General features: G+C 44.8%; 1 pseudogene; it reads left to right on the top strand.

Moving 5' to 3' along the window:
* Nucleotides 1-11,562: 11,562 nt before the first annotated feature.
* LOC101598644 lies at nucleotides 11,563-12,044 on the top strand (annotated as a pseudogene).
* Nucleotides 12,045-19,315: the final 7,271 nt, after the last annotated feature.

Below are 19,315 nucleotides of genomic sequence, written 5' to 3'. Positions count from 1 at the left end.
CTTAGGAGGATGGTAAAGCCCAGAGAGAAGGCAGCGGTGTGCAGTAGATCAAATCCCTTGGGGTGGCAGAAGGTGGGAGGCGGGGCGTCCCACAAAGAATGGAGAATGGAGAGAAGCCAGGCAGGTCGTCTTTCTGTCTGTCCAGGTGTCTGTGGGGGTGGGAGGCAGGATGACAGGGACGTCTCCGAGGGGAGGGGTAAGCAGATATTGGCTGGAGAGAATAAATAATGATGGCTCTGAGCTTCTGCTCAGCACTTTGCATCCACGATCGCAGGAGGCCTCACGACATTCCTATGAGATGGCTACTGCTGTTGTCATCCAGCTCCTGTCACAGATAGGAAACTGAGCAAGTCGGTGACTCAGTGGCACGGCCAGGATGGGATGGAGCTGGGCTCTGACCCCTCTGGGCCTATCAAGGAAAGGCTCGAGTGTGGGCTGACAGGCCCAGAGTGGAAGACTCCTTGGGTATCTCCATCCCCTTCATTCCACCCTGATTTGATTAATCCCAGTTTCTTCTGTTTTGATTCCCAGATTGTTAGCATCTACCCTCATTCTTGAGGTCCCCATCACACAGCATCTACTCCATCCTCTGCCTTCCATTTTGATCTTAGGGACCCCATTCCTCCACCTAGCAGCTCTGTCTCCACTCCTCCCTCCCAATCCTCCCAGTTTCCACCCTCCCTCTAGCTGTCTCCCCGGCCCTGAGCCTGTATGTGCACCCCTTTCTCTCAGCTACCTGCTCCCAGCCCGGACCTGCGCAGGCGGAGGGAGCTGGGAACCATACCTCACAGACTGGGAGCCCTGGGGCCCCTGCTCGCCCTCGGGGACACAGGCTTGTTTTAGCCACCATTGCGTCGCAGTATTTATGAGTTTGCAGGGACTGAGCATCCTGCCGCCTACAGCTGTCCCAGCCCCGGAAGAGCCGGCTGCCTCGGGGTGACGGGCTCCCCAGACAGCCCGGTCCCCGGGTCCCACAGGTCCAGCCGGTCCCGAGCGCCCCACGCCCACCCGCCCGCCCCCCTCAGGGTGGAGCGCAAGAAGGGGACCCAGAAAAGCATAGGATATCGCCTCCACCACCTCCAAGCCAGACAGCAGGTGAGCTCCGAGACAGGTAAGGCTGCACTGCTCCCCAGGCATGCCACCTCCCCTGCCGAAGACCCCACCAAGTCACAGACTCGCCCCCACCCTTAGAGATGCCGCGTCCCGGGGGTTCTCCCGTGCCCTGGCACCCGGAATTCCCCGTCCTTTCCCTCGCAGCCAGCATCATCTTCCTTGGAACTCCTTCCGGCTTCCAAGATTGAGGATCTCCTCCTCAGACCTCCCCTGGTCATCCTAAAAACACAAAATCAAAACCCACCAGTGACAATGCTGCTTCGGAGCTGGGCGCCCTGGGTGGGTTACACAACCTCAATCGTTCTGGGCCTCTGTTTTCTCACCTGTGAAAAAGAGGTAACAACCTATATTCCATTGTGCTGCTATAGGAATGAGATCAATGCAAACATGAAATTGTCAGCTCCAGAAATCTCCCCGAGGTCTAGGTGGGTGCAAGTGGAGTCCTGTGGGGAAACCTTAGTGAGCTGTTTAAATGTTAAGATGGCTTGTCTCAAAATATGCTTGGGGGCTTCCCAAACCTAGGAGCAGGCAAGATCAGGGTGCATATGTGTCCAGATTTTTGGATGCCCCCTTCTATCCTTTTTCTGTCTGCAGACACAATGGCTGGACAGTGTGCCCTTCACTGTCTGGGTTTTGCTGATAGAGGTTGTGGATTTCAGAGACGGGTTCAGAGTGGGAGGGACTCTACATGAGCCCTCTTTGTACTTCACACCACCTCCCAGAATCTCACTACAGCTTAAAATATAAATTTTTAAAATCACCCTTTCATCCTTGCACTCAGGAATCCAAGGCAAGAGGACTGGAAGTTTTGAAGTCAGCTGGGCTACATACGGAGACCCTGTCTCAATTTTTTTTTTTTTTTAAGCAGAAATCAGTCAGTTTCAGCCTTTAACCCATCACTATTGTGACAGCCACACTGACAGCTCTTGGTTTTCCTGATGGCCTGCCAAAGTCAGAAGTTCTTAACTGGTTTTGTGCAAAAAGTGCCTATGGCAAACTGGTGAGGACCTACACTGGATCTTGTTTTTACATGCAAAAAATAAACACACAGGATTAAAAACGAAACCAAAGCTGTCAGGTTTGCACATACACAAATATTTTTGAAGAAACATATGACACAATAATACAGGCCTTTTTATAAAATAAATTTTATTTATTTATTTACTTTCAAGCAGAGAGACAGACCAAAGAGAGAATGGGCACACTATGGCCACCAGCCCCTGCAAATGAACTCCAGATGCATGTGCTGCTTTGTACATCTGGCTTTTACATGGGTACTGGGGAATTGAACCCAGGTCTTAGCTTTGCAGGCAAGCACCTTAACTGCTGAGCCATCTCTCCCACCCATGCTTTCTCTTTTGAGACAGTCTCATGTAGCTCAGGCTAGCCTCAAACTCACTATGTAGCCGAGGATGACCTAGAATTCCTATTCCTCCTGCTTCTCCTGGTCCCCACACTGTCCTATCACCCTAGTGCTAGCTGTGTGCCACCACACCTGGCTTTTTTTTTTTTTTAAAGAAAGTCTTGCTATGTAGCCATGGCTGGCCTTGAACTTTTTGATAATCCTCCTGCCTCAGTCTCCTGAGTACTGGGATTACAGGGCCATGTCTCCGTGCTCATGTCAGGTGGAAGAGAGTAAGGTAATCTAGAAGGCTTAATGAGTATGTGGAAGATACTTCGATTCCTGAAATGACTATTACGGGATTTGAAAACATCTTGTGATTTCTTCTCATGACAAAACCCCAGGTCTGCTAGTGAACCTATGGCCTATTGTACTGTTAATGACAAAAGAGTGTGTTAGATGCCTACTATAGCAGTGGTTCTTAAAATTTTCACTATTTTTGTCCGGGTTTTTGTCTTATTTTTATTTACTTTTATGAAGAGGGAGCATGAGCATGCATGAGTGTACCATGGACTCTCACCTCTGCAAATGAACTTCAGGTGTATGCACCACTTTGTGCATCTGGAATTATGTGGGTACTGGGGAATTGAACCTGGGATGGCAGGCTTTGCAAGCAAGCCCCTTTCATCTCTGAGCTATCTCCTCAACTCAAGTTTCACTCGTGGGTTGGAGAGATGACTTAGCACTTAAGGCACTTGTCTGCAAAGCCAAAGAACCCAGGTTCGATTTCCCAGGACTCATGTTAGCCAGATGCACAAGGAGGTGCATGTGCCTGGAGTTCTACTGCAGCGGCTGGATGCAGTCTCTCTCTCTCTCTCTCCCTCTCCCTCACCCTATCTCTGACTTTCTCTGTCTCAAATAAATAATTATAAGTATTTTTTTTAAGTTTCACTCCTAAAAATGGCAAGTTTTATTTATTTTTATTTATTTTTTTTTAATTTTTATTAACATTTTCCATGACTATGAAAAAATATCCATGGTAATTCCCTCCCTACCCACCCCCACATTTTCCCCTTTGAAATTCCATTCTCCATCATATTACCTCCCCATTACAATCATTGTACTTACATATATACAATATCAACCTATTAAGTATCCTCCTCCCTTCCTTTCTCTTCCCTTTATGTCTCCTTTTTAACTTACTGACCTCTGCTACCAAGTATTTTCCTTCTCACGCAGAAGCCCAATCATCTGTAGCTAGGATCCACATATGAGAGAAAACATGTGGCGCTTGGCTTTCTGGGCCTGGGTTACCTCACTTAGTATAATCCTTTCCAGGTCCATCCATTTTTCTGCAAATTTCATAACTTCATTTTTCTTTACCGCTGAGTAGAACTCCATTGTATAAATGTGCCACATCTTCATTATCCATTCATCAGTTGAGGGACATCTAGGCTGGTTCCATTTCCCAGCTATTATAAATTGAGCAGCAATAAACATTGTAGAGCATGTACTTCTAAGGAAATGAGATGAGTCCTTTGGATATATGTAAAAATGGCAAGTTTTTGACTGGGCCTGAAGATAAAGGCCTGGAACCCTGGTTACTCAGAAGGCTGAGACAGGAGAATCTAAAGTTCAGGCCTGCCTGGACTACACAGTGAGTTCAAGGCCAGTCTGTGTAAGTTAATGAGACCATGCCTTAAAATAAAAAGAAGAAAAATTGTGTGGGGATGTTGCTGAGAGGTAGGGTGCTTTTCTGGCATGGATCAGACTAGGTTTAATCCCCCAAAATGAAAATAAATAAAATTTTGTATATGTGGTTCACTTCTGATACAAGTAGGACAATAAAATGGAGTTTTTTGTTTGTTTGCTTGTTTGTTTTAAAGGAACTCACTCTGTAGCTGGCCACAAACTCATAACAATCTTCCTTCCCCAGTCAGTACTGGGACTAAAAGTGTGTGTCTCCGCACCTGACTTAAAACAAGTTGCTTTTTTTTAAAAAAAATTGTTTGCTTGTTTTGTTTTTTGAGGTAGGGTCTCACTTTAGCCCGACCTGGAATTCACTATGTAGTCTCAGGGTGGCCTTGAACTAATGGCGATCCTCCTACCTTTGCCTCCCGAGTGCTGGGATTAAAGGTGTGCACCACCACATCCAGCTAAAACAGAGTTTTTAAACACAAGAAATGCATAAATATGGACCAAGTCGTCAAACCCAAGAGGTCTGGGAGCCTTTGGAGGGTGAAAAGAACAAACACATCTTTTCATTATGAAAATACTGTTAATCTCATCAACTTCAGAAAAAGGTCTTAGAGAACCTATAGGTCCCCAGGCCACATTTAGAAAGCTGTTGAGTTAAAACAGAATAAAACCAAAGGAAACAATGATTTCCTGTCCAAGTTCATACAACCTCTAAATTGCATCTTCCAATCCAATCAAGATTCTCCATTGATGGCTGGAGAGATGGCTTAGCAGTTAAGGCACTTGCCTGCAAAGCCAAAGGACCCAGGTTTAATTCCCTAGTACCCACATAAACCAGATGCACAAGGTGGCACATGTGGCTGGAGTTCATCTGCAGTGGCTAGAAGACCTGGCACACTCATTCTATCTGCCTCTTCATCTCTTTCTCTTTCTTTTTCTCTCTCTCTCTTACAAATAAATAATTGAAAATAAAATATCTTTAAGATTCTCCATTGAAATCACATATGTGGAGCCACATGTGGTGGTGCGTGTCTGTAATCTCAGCACTCAAATGGCTGAGGCAGAAGGATTGCCACTAGCTAGAGGCCAGCCTGAGGCTACACGGAGTGAAACCCTGTGTCAAAAGGAGAAGGAATCCCAGCACTCACGAGGCAGAGGTAGAAGGATCTCCCATGAGTTTGAGGCTACCCTGAGACTACATAGTGAATTCCAGGTCAGCTTGGGCTACAGTGAGACCCTACCTGAAGACCACCCCCCCCAAAAAAGGGAGAAGGAACTGGGGAGATGGGCCAATTAGTAGGAGCACTTGCCATGGAAATATGAGAGCCTGAGAGAACTTGAGTTAGATTCCCAGCACTCACAAGTAGTTGAGCATAGCCACACATAATTGTAACCCTACCAGGGAGAGGAGGCCTAGACTTGAGAATCTTTAGGACTCACAGACCAAAAATAGCAGCTCCAGGTTGAGTGGGAAATTCCATCTCAAGGAAAAACACGGATGCATGATAGAGGACACTGCTGTTCCTCTGGCCTCTGCACATATTCATAGGGTACACACATGTATGCACCTCATGCATATCCTATCACAGCACATACCGCACCATACATGCTTCTACACACGCCAAAGTAGGCAAGCACCTTAGCCACTGAGCCATCTCTCCAGCCCAACACACACACACACACATACACACACACACCAAAGGAGAAGGAGCAAGAAGAGGAAAAGGTGGAGGAAGAAGAGAAAAAGCAGGAAGAAGAGGAGGAATTTACCACCAGGGATGGTGGTGCAGGCCATGATCCCAGAATTTGGGAAGTGGAGGTAGGAAAATCAGAAGTCCAAGGTCTTTCTCAGCTACCTAGGGAATTCAGAGCCAACTGAACTGCTCCCTGTCTCAAAAACAAATAAAATAAAAAAGAGAGGGAAAAAGGAAAGAAAGTAGGAAGAAAGACATCATATGTATTGAAGTCTGATATGGTAGAGGAAGACTCATGGCTTGCGTTCCACTGCTATCTGGGACTATGGGCAGAGCATGTGCAGTGGAACCAGTTGGCTTATATTTAAATTAGTTTGTGCATTGACTACCTTGGGCAAGTGATTTAGCCTCACTGTGCCTCAGCTTCCCTATCTGTTAAATGAGGATAGGAATAGTAACCACCTGGGGCTGTTGTAGGGATTAAATAAGATAATAGGTCTGAGCCACTTAGAACCATGCCTTGTTCAGAGCAGGTGCTTTACATAATATCCCTTCCAATTATGATGACCCTCAGATATCTATTTTGAAAGATAAGGTGATAATGAGCTTATTTTTCAAAACCATTTTAAAGTTATTTACAAAATTAAATACAAAATATTTCACACATACAGAAAAGTACATGCGTGCCAGGCATGGGGGTACACGCCTTTATTCCCAGCAGCCTGGGCTAGAGCAAGACTCTCCCTCAAAAAACCAGAAAAAACCGGGTGTGGTGGCGCATGCCTTTAATCCCAGCACTCGGGAGGCAGAGGTAGGAGGATTGCCGTGAGTTTGAGGCCACCCTGAGACTACATAGTGAATTCCAGGTCAGCCTGGGCTAGAGTGAGACCCTACCTCGAAAAACCAAAAAAAAAAAAACAAAAAAAAAACCAGAAAAAAACAAAACAAAACAACAAAACAAAACATGAAATACCAGGTTCCACTGAATGAATTAGGCAAGGGGAACACATCTACATACCCATCACCTAGGTGAAGAAATAAAATCTTATCAGCTCCCCCCTTAAGACCTTTATTGTCCTCTCCCTGGCATTACCTTTCCCCCATGAAAGAATCCACTGTATTGACTTTGGCTTGGCCTTGATGCTACCATCTAAGAATACCTTCTTATCTACAGTGGTTTCATTTTGTATCTTTCTGCATGTGATGCAAATAGAAATACACACTGTGAAGGCTTGTACTTGACTTCTTTCGCTCAATATTATCATTATGAAATCCATCTGGGTTGGGCAGGCAGATGCACTCCATTCCTTTGCATTGCCAAGTAGTATTCCATTGTATGAACATACCAAGATTTATCTATCAGCTGTCAATGGAAATAGGAATTACTTCATTTACTAACTTTGGCTCTTGTAAATAGTACTGCTGTTAATATTTTAGTATATATGTTGCTGATAAACATATACATATTTCTCTACGGTACAGCCCCTAAAATGGCAAGGTCATGAAGTATGTATGTGTTCATCTTAGATAGGTACTAGGAAAGCATTTTCCAAAGCAATTATAATAACTTCTTTGCCTCTCTCCAGCTATGTTGGAACATTTCCATTGCACCAGATCCTCACGAACACTTGGCCATTGCCAGGAAATTCATTTTTAGTCATTCTATTGGGTGTGTAGTAGTAGCTTATTGTTGTTTTAATTTGCATTTCCCTGATGAGAAATAAAATTGAACATCTTTTCATTTGTACTCTGGTCCTGATATGGAATTCATGATGTAGTCTCAGGGTAGCCCCGAACTCATGGTAATCCTCCTACTTCTGCCTCCCAAGGGCTGTGATTTAAGGTGTGTGCCACCATGCTGGCTTTGGTTGTTGTTGTTGTTTTTGTTGTTAGTACTGGGATAGAACCCAAAGGCTCCCATGTGAGAGTCGAACATTCTCCTGCTGAGACACTCCCCCGGTCCCTCACTAGTGGATTCTAGGCAAACTCTAAATGACACCCAGCCCCCCCCTTTTTTTTTTTTTTTTTGGTTTTTTGAGGTAGGGTCTCACTCTAGCCCAGGCTGACCTAGAATTCACTATGTAGTCTCAGGGTGGCCTCGAACTCATGGCAATCCTCCTACCTCTGCCTCCCGAGTGCTGGGATTACAGGCATGCACCACCACGCCCGGCCCAGCCCCCTTTTTTATACTTTAATTTTGAGACTGTATCCCAAGTCCCTTATTTATTTATTTATTTTGGTTTTTTGAGGTAGGGTCTCACTCTAGCTCAGGCTGACCTGGAATTCACTATGCAGTCTCAGGGTGACCTTGAATTTAGGATGATCCTCCTACCTCTGCCTCCCGAGTGCTGGGATTAAAGGTATGCACTACCACACCTGACTTTGCACTTTTAACTTTGAGAGAAGGTCTGACTAAATTGTCCTGCTTTCCCAGTAGCCAGGATTACATAATAGACTTGTCAGATCAGACAACTTTGTGTGTGTTTTGTTTTGAGACAAGACCAGGTTTGAAATATCTATCCTCCAGTCTCAGCTTCCCAAGTATTGTGCCAGTAGGCCCAGCTCCTCAAGAGTCCCATTAGAAATATTTAAGAATTTTAAGCTGGCCATGGTCGCACACACCTTTAATCCCAACACTTGGGAGGCAAAGGTAGGAGGATCACGGTGAGTTTGAGGCCACCCTGAGACTACATATAAAATTCCATGTCAGCCTGGGCTAGAGTGAGACCCTACCTCAACAAAACAAAATAAATAGATTAATTAATTAAAAGAAATATTTCAGAATTTTGAAGTTCATCCAAACAAAATAACATGAAATGCTGATGCTCAGAGGAACTGATGGATGTGTGACAAAGCAAAAATAGTATACTGGGACTGGAGAGAGGGTTTAGCAGTTAATGTGCTTGCCTGCGAAGCCTAAAGACCTATGTTTGGTCTCTCTCTAGATCCCATGTAAGCCAGATCCACAAAGGTGATGCAAGCACAAGGTTGCACATGTGCACTAGGTGGCACAAATGTCTGGAGTTTGATTTCAGTGGCTTAGGCCCTGGCACACCAATTCTCTCTCCCTCTCTCTCTCAAAAAAAAAAAATAGTAAACTGGGACTGGAGGCATGACTTAGCAGTTAAGGCATTTGCCTGCAAAGCCAAAGGACCCAGGTTTGATTCCCCTGGACCCACACTAGCCAGACGTACAGGGGCACAAGCATCTGGAGTTCGTTTGCAGTGGCTGGGAGCCATGGCGCACCCATTTTTTCTCTCTCTCTTTCTCTGTCAAATAAATAAATAAATAAAAATAAAATATTTTAAAACATAGTAAACTGTTGGGCTGAGGGGATGGCTTAGTGGTTAAAGGCATAGTGACATACACCTTTAACCCCAACCCTAATCCCAGAACTCTGGAGGCAGAGGTAAGGTGATCACCATGAGTTTGAAGCCACCCTGAGACTACACAGTGAATTCCAGGTCAGCCTGGGCAAGCAAGATCTTACCTCAAAAAACAAAAACAAACAAAAGGTACTTGCTTGTAAAACTGCTAGCCTGGGTTTAATTACCCAGTACCTGTGGAAAGCCAGACTCAAAAGGTGGCCTGTGTATCTGGCACTTGTTTGCAGTGGCAAAATTCCACAAGTAAATAAATAAAATCTGGAAAAAAAAAATAGTAAGCTGCTAATGACAGAATGCAGGTGATTAATATGTCTGTGCTCCATTTTTTTGATGCCAGAGTATGGAGTATATGTGGTATGTGTGTCTTTTGCACACATGTGAAGGCCAGAGGAAGACATTGAGTGCTCTCTTCTGTCACCATTCATCCACCTTACTTTCCTGAGACAGAATCTCTCACTGAACCTGCAGCTCCCTATTTTCAGTTAGACGTCTGACCAGGAAGCCTCAGTGATCCTCCTGCCTCTGCCTCCCTGAGTACTGGGATTACAGACAATCACAACCTTGCCCAGCTTTCTTACATGGGTGCTGTGGATTAAACTCAGGTCCTCATTTTTTTGGTTTGTTTTGTTGTGGTTTTTGATTTTTTGAGGTAGGGTCTCATCCTATCCCAGGCTGACCTGGAATTCCCTATGCAATCTCAGGGAGGCCTCAAACTCACAGCGATTAAAGGTGTGTGCCCACGCACAGCTCTATTGTTGTTTTTCACTCTAGTTTACACTGACTTAGAACTCACTCTGTAGTTCTATGGCAATCCTACCTTTGCCTCCTGAGTGCTGGGAGGCATGTGTGCCACCACATCCTGCTCAACTGTCCACCTCCCCCGGTTTTGGACAAACTCTGTTGTCATGGAGCTCACTGCTGGGGTAGACTGGCTGTCAGCAAGCCCCAGTGATTGTCCTGCCTCTGCCTCCCGGCACTGAGATTCCAGGCTGGGGATAGAACTTAGGTCCTCAGGCTTTCAAGGCAAGTACTTTACCCACTAAACTATTTTCCTAGCACTCTGGGCTTCCTTTGTTTGAGATGGAGGTTCATTATGTAGTCTACACTGTCTTCAAGCTATAACCACTGAGCAATCTCCTCAGCCCAACAGTTTACTACTTTTATGGAGGGGGGGGGAATGGGCATGCTAGGGCCTCCAGCTGCTGCACACAGACTCTGGACACATGTGCCCCTTTGTGCATCTGGCTTACATGGGTCTTGGGGAATTGAACCTGGGTCCTTTGGCTTTTCAGGCAAATACCTTCACCACTGAGTCATCCCTCCAACCCCTACTACCTTTTTTTTTCAGAGAGAGAGAGAGAGAGAGAGAGAGAGAGAGATTCCATCTTGGGATCGTTCTGCCTCAGCTTCCCATGTGCTAGGGTTACAGGCTTTCTAGATAGGCTTGAAGGTGTTTCTCACTATCAAATATTCTCCATAGGGAAGTTTCTCTCCAAAGCATTCGTAGCTGAGGCTTTCAATCAACTACACTAGGAATCTAGTTCCAGCTCGTACCAGGCAGGTGATCATAGGCAAATTGCTCAATCTTCCTAGCCTCAGTTTCCCAATCTATAAACTGGGGTTAATCAACAGCATGGTATCAATGGGAACCTTTGATCCAAGCATTTAGAATGCAGTGTAGTATGCAGAGAGGCATACAAACATGGTTGCTATGGGAATAAGGCTCTTTTCTCAGGGATGATCCCAAGACCTATCTGTCTCCAAGGTGAATACCACCTTTCCTCCTAGAAGGGCACTCCCTCAGCCATTTGCCCCCTCTGCACTCCACTCACTCACTTAATGTCACACAGTGAGAAACTTAGCTTTACAAACCTCAGTTTCCCCATTTGTAACATGGGCTTCCTAAACTCTGCATTACAAACTGCCTGTAATTCCAGGACTTGGGAGGCCAAGGCAAGCAGATCATGAGGCCAAGGCAAGCCTGGGCTACATGAGACCCTGTTGTCACAAGAAAAGGCAGGAGGGGGCTGGAGAGATGGCTTAGCGGTTAAGCGCTTGCCTGTGAAGCCTAAGGACCCCGGTTCGAGGCTCGCTTCCCCAGGTCCCACGTTAACCAGATGCACAAGGGGGCGCACGCGTCTGGAGTTCGTTTGCAGAGGCTGGAAGCCCTGGCGTGCCCATTCTCTCTCTCTCCCTCTATCTGTCTTTCTCTCTGTGTTTGTCGCTCTCAAATAAATAAATAATAAAAAATAAAATTAAAAAAAAGAAAAGAAAAGGCAGGAGGACAATGCTGAGCTGGAAGTCAGCCTCAGTGAAGATGAAGGTCTCTATGGCTTTAGAGATCTTGATTCTTCTAGCTGTCTTGATTTGGCCTTGTGCTGAGAACATCATGTGAAAATAAGCTGTTCTTTGTATTGGGTTATGGTCTCTGTTAGCCCTTCTACTAAGAACAGAAACAATCTATACATACGTGCTGATGAATTATTTTTGGGAATGGGCTGCTCTGTGACTTGGGTACAAACATATTTATAGCATTTTATATACCCTGCTCATAAATGTGGCATCAGGAAAATGGTTATCTCAAAGGATACAGTCCTCTTTCAAACTGAGGTATACTTTACTCCAAGGAATGTTCACTGGGACTCTCAGACCATCTCTTTGGAGTGTTCTGCATCTTGGAAATCAGTATGGCTTATGGCAGTTTGTATTGATGATGAAATAAAATTGGAACCAAGTCCCTTTATGGACAACTTTGAAGCAAGGCCAAAAGAGTTATGATTATTAAATTTTCATCAAGATGTCTCCTACTAAAGGAGAAGTAGAAACCATGAATTTTAGTATCATAAATTTAGTTGTAAAACAATATTTGATTAAAGTTTTATGAGCATATATACATAAGAAAAGGTAGGAGCTGGCTCACTTAGTAAAACATTTACCTGACAAGTGTGGATTGCAGAACCCATGTGAAGATGTCAGGTGTGATGCACATTAACCCCAGTGCTGGGGAAGTGGAGATAGGAGGACCCCTGGTGCTCACTGGAGAGCCAGTCTAGCCTAATTGGTGGAGGTGGAAGGAGATCCTGAGGATATTATACTTGAGGTTGTATTCTGTCTCCACACATGTGTACATGCATCCACACACATTCACTCACACCAATGTGCACACAAAACAAACAAACAAACAAACAAAAGAAAAAACATTCCAGACCTATTTAGAAACTTCTCTCCCTTCCTCAGCCTCTTCGCCTCCTCTACTTCTAGGTTATCCTGATCTTCCTGCCCCTCCCCTGACCCTACAGTTTTAATTCCTCAGTGGAACCCAGAGACCTTCTTAGTATCTGCATTAGATCAGGCCCCACCCCCACCTGACCCTCAGCCAGAGTCTTTAGTATGCAGCAGGAGGGCCCCAAATATGTTCTGTCACCTCGGTTTTCATCACCCACTCTCTTGTGCCCTTTGCTTCTTGAACATATCAGATACAACCCTATCGCACGACCTTTACAGTACTCATTTCTTTGCTAGGGCATTTCCCACCCCCACCCACTTCCTGATGCCCATGTACTTCCCTCTGCCTCCTTTAGCCTTTGCCCAAGTGTCACATTCTCAGAGAAGCCCTTGCTCTTGTGTTTCTAATATGAAAAGTCAGTCTACCACCAGACACTACTACAATCCCCTAAACCAGGAGTCTGTAAACTTTTTCTGTAAAGGGCAAGAGTAAATATGCCAGAAAAGAGAGAGAGAGAGAGAGAGAGAGAGTAAATCTGTTAGGTCTTTTAGGCCGTATGGCCTCTATCATAGTCACCCAACTCTCAATGTAGCATAAAAGCTACGACGGAACTGGAGGCATGACTTAGAAGTTGAGGCACTTGCCTTTGAGCCCTGGGGATCTAGGTTCAATTCCTCAGTACCCACATAGACCATGCACAGGGTAGTGCATGTGTCTGGGGTTTGTTTGCAGGGCTGGAGTCCATGGTGCACCCATTCTCTCTCTCATAAATAAATAAATAAATAAATAAATAAATAAATAAATAAAGCTATGACAAACACTACAGATCCAAATTAATGTGGCGGTGTTCCAATAAAGCTTTACTTATGACTTTCATGCCACAACTTATCATTATTCTTTTGAGTTTTCCCTAGTCGTTAAGACATAAGCTGAACGCCGTGGCACACACCTGCAGGCCCATCAGCCACGTGGTAGTTGCAGGAAGATCTCGGGTTCCTGACCAACCTGGGTGACAGAGTGCGACCTTACCTCAAAACAAATGGAAGGTGTGGTGATGGATGCCTGTGACCCAATTCTAAGCTCTCTTCACTGGGTGTAATGTCCTGTCCTGCCAGCACAATGTTCCTGTCTGCCCCTCCAAAAGTACAATGAAGAGCCATCTTAGTGAACAGGCTTTGTTCAATACTCTTCCTTGGGGTGTTTACAGAAATTTCATAAATATTGGCATCCTGAGCAATGTCCACGTTTTCAGGAACTTTCTCTGTAGGGGAGATAAGTAGGATTTATAATGCTTTTAAATTTTCCAGGATAATATTTTAGCTAGTTTCCAGGCTTTGAAACTGTCAAACCTCTTAACTGCCTATGTTATTGAAAATATATTCGGAGAAACATTATAGGCCCACAGCAACATTGTCAACGTTGTCATACAACTTCTTTAGAATGTTTTGAAACACATCTGCAAAGGCCTTCATTTTCTTATTTCCCCAACACCCCAGTGCCATTAAGGATTACTATAAAGGAGTGGTAGGTGTGGGTGAAAGCTTAGGGAGCCTTTCCAATATCTTAGGATTGCAGGAAACCTTATAGTTTCTTTTTTGAGGTCTAACACACTGTGCATTGCATTGTGAAAGTGCAGTTTTGGGGCTGGAGAGATGGCTTAGCAGTTAAGGTGTATGCTGCGAAGCCCAAGGATTCAGGTTCAATTCTCCAGGTTCACATAAGCCAGTAGTTTGTAGTGGCTGGAGCCCCTGGCGTGCCCATTCTCACTCTATTTCTCTCTCTCCCTCTCAAATAAATAAATAAAATAGATAAATAAAATGTTTTAAAAACTATATCTTTAAAAAAATGCAATTTAGGGCCAGGCATGGTGGTGCATGTGTTTAAATCCAGTACTTGGGAGGCAGAGGTGGGAGGATTGCCATGAGTTCGAGGTCACCCTGAGAATACATAGTGAATTCCAGGTCAGCCTGAGCTAGAGTAAGACCCTACCTAGAAAAAAAGAAAAGAAAAAAAGAGCACTCTTGTCCAAATAAAAAAGCGATACTAGTTGGAAAGAAGGGAGTCGGTAGAGGGGGATTTGGGAGGGAGGAAAGGGAGAGCGATGGGAGGGGATTATGATCATGATATGTTGTCTGTATGTTTGGAGGTTGTCAATAAAAAGTTTTAAAAGCAAAAAAGCACACACCTTTAATCCTAGCACTCAGGAGGCAGAGGTAAGAAGATCGCCATAAGTTCAGGGGCACCCTGAGACTACATAGTGAATTCCAGGTCAGCCTGCACTAGAGTAAGACCCTACCTCAAAAAACCAACCAAACAATCAAAAAGCAAAAGTTAAAAGGCATAATGACCAAAAAATAAAAAGTAAAAGACAAACATTCAGTAGCAGCTGGCTTTGTCAGGTGGGGCTTTGGTGTTCCCTAGATGGCTTGAAGTGACTGTAAATTTTCAACCTAGTCGCATTTGCTAGCAGGTCAAAATGCAAATCTTCATGAAGACCTTGACCAGCAAGACCATCACTCAAGAGATGGAACTCAGTGACACCATAGAGAACGTGAGATCCAAGGTTCAGGTAAGAAAGGCATCCCCCGTGATCAACACAGGCTCGTTTTTGCAGGCAGGCAGGCAGGAAGATGGCTACACTTTCTGTTTGTTTGTTTGTTTTTGTTGGTGGTGTTTTGTTTTTTGAGGTAGGGTCTCACTCTAGGCCAGGCTGACCTGGAATTCACTATGTAGTCTCAGGGTGGCCTCGAACTTATGGCAACCCTCCTACCTTGGTATCCTTAGTGCTGGGATTAAAGGTGTGCATCACCACACCAGGCTTCAATTTAAGTTTCGAAATTTTTGCTTTAGTAGTTCGGGTGTGGTAGCCTACACCTGTAATCCCAGCATTTGAAGTGAAGGTGTAGCCAGATTATCTGGATTTAACTTGTTGCTCAGCCTGTCACTTCAGGTACTAATGAACACAGGTGGGAATCAAATCTTAGCACCACACTGTATTACAGAAAGCAGGCAAGCTGAGACAACAGTGGGTTAACATCCTATAAATCTGTCTTCTCAAAGTTAAAAATTCAGTTGAGAAAAATATTTTTAAAAAAACACAAAAAGAAAAAATTCAGTTGAGAGACAGTTTAAATATAAGTTTATTTTGTAAAGCAAAGTATACACTACAAAGAGAGATTGCAATGGGATGCCCCAAGTGGAGAACAGTCTAGGTGGTTCTGCATTGTGAATTTTGAAGAGGTGTTTATGAATATTTGTGAGGTGGGTGGTAAATTTATAGGATAAAGTGATGCCTTTTTCCTCTCAAATCACAGGGAACTGGATCTTCCTTTTGGGGTATTTCCTCCCTTGATTGCCACAAAAGGGGTGAGTGTCAAGACCACAGTGTGAGTAGCATTAGAATAACATCAGGTCCTTTGAGGATTCAGACCCCTTGTTAGTGCCCATGCATGAAAAAATGCCCCTGGCTAGTTTCTAACCTAACCACAGCCTTAGGCTATTTAAACCACAAAGGAGCAAGAGACTCAGTTTGAAGATGCTGTTAGTCTTACTTACCTCCTGTCTAACTCCTTGCCTACCCAATATCATTTTCCTCTCAAGGTCAGGAAACACTATTCTTTTAGGGAGCCAGATCAGGATATCTTGTCTGCTTCCTACTAAAAGGGCTCGCCAGGGCTGAGAGATGGTTCAGCAGTTAAGGCACTTGCCTGCAAAGCCTAATGATCTGAGCTCTATTCCTTAGTACCCATGCAAAGCCAGATGCACAAAATGGCACATGCATCTGGAGTTTGTTTGCAGTGGCTAGAGGCCCTGACATATGCATTCTCTCTTTCTGCTAGGCATGGTGGCACACGCTTTTAATCCTAGCACTCAGGAGATTGAGGTAGGAGGAGTGCCATGAGTTCCAGGCCACCCTGAGACTACATAGTGAATTCCAGGCTAGCCTGAGCTAGAGTGAGACCCTACCTTGAAAAAACAGTAATACTAATAATATAAAATAAAGAATAAAAAAAGAAAGAAAAAGAAATAATGCAGAAGAACAATAGAAAAAATCTAATGTTTGCCTTTGTCCTCTATACTTGTACATCTGGGTGTTTGCCCATACACACACACACACACACACACACACACACACACACACACACACACACACAAACACACACACACACAAGAAATGCTACTAGAGTTTTAAGGACAGCTAATCATAGCTGTGTTCATTCAAACAATGACTAGAAAAACCGATGGTGGGAATTAAAAAATAGCAGGCTTGGGCTGGAGAGATAACTTAGCGGTTAAGCGCTTGCCTGTGAAGCCTAAGAACCCCGGTTCGAGGCTCGGTTCCCCAGGTCCCACGTTAGCCAGATGCACAAGGGGGCGCACGCGTCTGGAGTTCGTTTGCAGAGGCTGGAAGCCCTGGCGCACCCATTCTCTCTCTCTCCCTCTATCTGTCTTTCTCTCTGTGTCTGTCACTCTCAAATAAATAAATAATTAATTAATTAAAAAAATAGCAGGCTTGGCATGATGGAACAGTTTTACCCATCAGGGAAAAAGAATCGGAAGGCCATGTGCCAGCAGAAGGCTTTGTACCCTTACCAGCCATCTTATCTTTTAGTTATAGTTTCCTTCTGGGTAAGACCAAGTAGGTGGCCAAAACTCAAATTCCCATTTTTCTTTTTGTTTTGTTTGTTTGACTGCAAAATTTGCATCTGCCTCTTTCTCATTCAAATAGGTAAATTAAAAAAATTAAGTCTAAAAAAAGACAAATTGAGAGGAAAAAAGAAGTACAAGCTTGGGGATGTAGTTCCGTTTGTAGAGTGCTTGCCTAGCATGTCCAAAGTCCTGGATTCAGTCCTCAGCACAGCATAAACCAGAAATGGTGGTACACACATGCAATCCCAGAATTCAGGAGGTATAGGCAGGAGCATCAAGAATCAGTGCAATGTAAAATTCAAAGCCAATTTGGGATACATGAGGCCCTGTCTCACAAACCAATAATAATAAAAACTTAAGCCGGTGTGGTGGCACATGTCTTTAATCCCAGCACTCGGAAGGCAGAGGGGGAGGATCACTATGAGTTCAAAGCCACCCTGAGACTACATAGGGAATTCTAGGTCAGCCTAGGCTAGAGTGAAACCCTACCTCATAAAACCAAAAAACAGCTGGGTGTGGTGGCACACACCTTTAATCCCAGCACTCAGGAGGCAGAGGTAGGAGGATTGCTGTGAGTTCAAGGCCACCCTGAGACTACTGAGTGAATTCCAGGTTAGCCTGGGCTACAGTGAGACCCTACCTCAAATAAAACCTTATAAAAGCCATAAGCTGATCAACTGTTTAGAAGTAAATCATAGACTGGAACTGGCCTGTGGCTGTAGCTTGCTGACCTCTGCTCTCTGTCCTCAGTTTGCTCTGTCTGACATTTTTCTGTGGCCTTGGTCACCTTCTATTAGATAGTTATGTCTGCTTGGTCATCGTGTTTGTTGGTGAGCTTCTCTACTAGCCAGTCATATTCAGGGAGGCTGGTATTTTGTCTGTCTGGCATATAGTATATGAGCAATAAGGATCCATGAAATGACGGTGAGTGAATCCTGATGACTATGAAGCACAAATCACTCTTTACCTGCTGCCTCTTGGTGTCAACTTCCTTGTCATTGGTCACTTTGACCATTACCCACACCCAAGGGTCCTTTGCTTCAGAAGAAAACTAGCCAAGGGCTAGGGATAGGACGCAGACACTGGAAGCAGGAAGGGGACAGAGACACGTTTCCTCTCTTCCCAAACTTTGGCTCCATGATTTCATTGTGACTGTGCATGCCGTCACACATCAAGGGACCTGTGAAGCACCTAAAGGAAGGTATGTGCCCAGGACATAGCTCACCTCCTGAGGCGTGCCACCCTGCCTCAATGACAGCAGAAAGGAAGAGTGAGTCACATTCTTAAATATGGAAGCTTCTGGAATCGAGCCAATTCAACCCCTCCCCCCCCGCCCCAGCCTTCATCCTCACAGTCATGGCCACAGTCAGCTGGGGGCTCACTTGGTGTGATAGTACACATGCCTTATCTGTTCTCATACACTCATTTTTCAGAAGAGGAGACAGGAGCTCAGAGAAGTGAGCACATTCCCCTGAGATCACACTGCTAGTAAGAAGAGCAGGATTCAGGGCTGGGAGATAGCCTACTCAGTGAAGTGTGTGTCTTGTAAGCATGAGGGCCTGAGTTGGGTGCCCAGTACCCATGTAGCATGCTGGGTATAGTGGCGTGCACCTGCAATCCAGTATTGGGAAGGCAGAGACAGGAGGACCTCTGGGGTTCAGTGGCCCAGCCAGTCTAGCCTAACTTGTGACTTTCAGGCCAATCCTCCAAAGAGGTACACAGCGTTTCTAAGGAATGACACACAAGGTGGTCCTCTGTCCTCCACATGCACACCCATGTGCCTGCACACAAATGAATACCATCTGCAATGGAACATTGTCCAGAGGTTTTAGCCCACACCTGGGATGTCAGACTTCCTGTCAGGGGCATCTTCTAGTTCTTTTTTGTTTGTTTGTTTGCCTTTTGGAGGTAGGGTCTTGGTCAAGCCCAGGGTGACCTGGAATTCACTATGTAGTCTCGGTGTGGCCTCAAGCTCTCAGTGATCCTCCTACCTCTGCCTCCCAAGTGCTGGGATTAAAGGTGTGCACCACCACGCCTGGCTTGCATCTTCCAGTTCTGTTCTGTGATGGGCAGGGAAGAAGTTTCAGGAGGTGTGAAAATGAGCTGGGGCAGAGGAAATCTGTACCCACCATCCATCAGTGTTTGGATGAACGTGAAAGGAACATACAACATGCAAAATATGATTTTTTTTCTATTCTTTTTGAAA

This window comes from Jaculus jaculus, chromosome 14, assembly GCF_020740685.1.
Source record: "Jaculus jaculus isolate mJacJac1 chromosome 14, mJacJac1.mat.Y.cur, whole genome shotgun sequence".
NCBI classification, from domain to species: Eukaryota; Metazoa; Chordata; class Mammalia; order Rodentia; family Dipodidae; genus Jaculus; species Jaculus jaculus.
The sequence above is the reverse complement of the archived record's forward strand: the minus strand, read 5'-3'. Positions and strand labels throughout refer to the sequence as shown.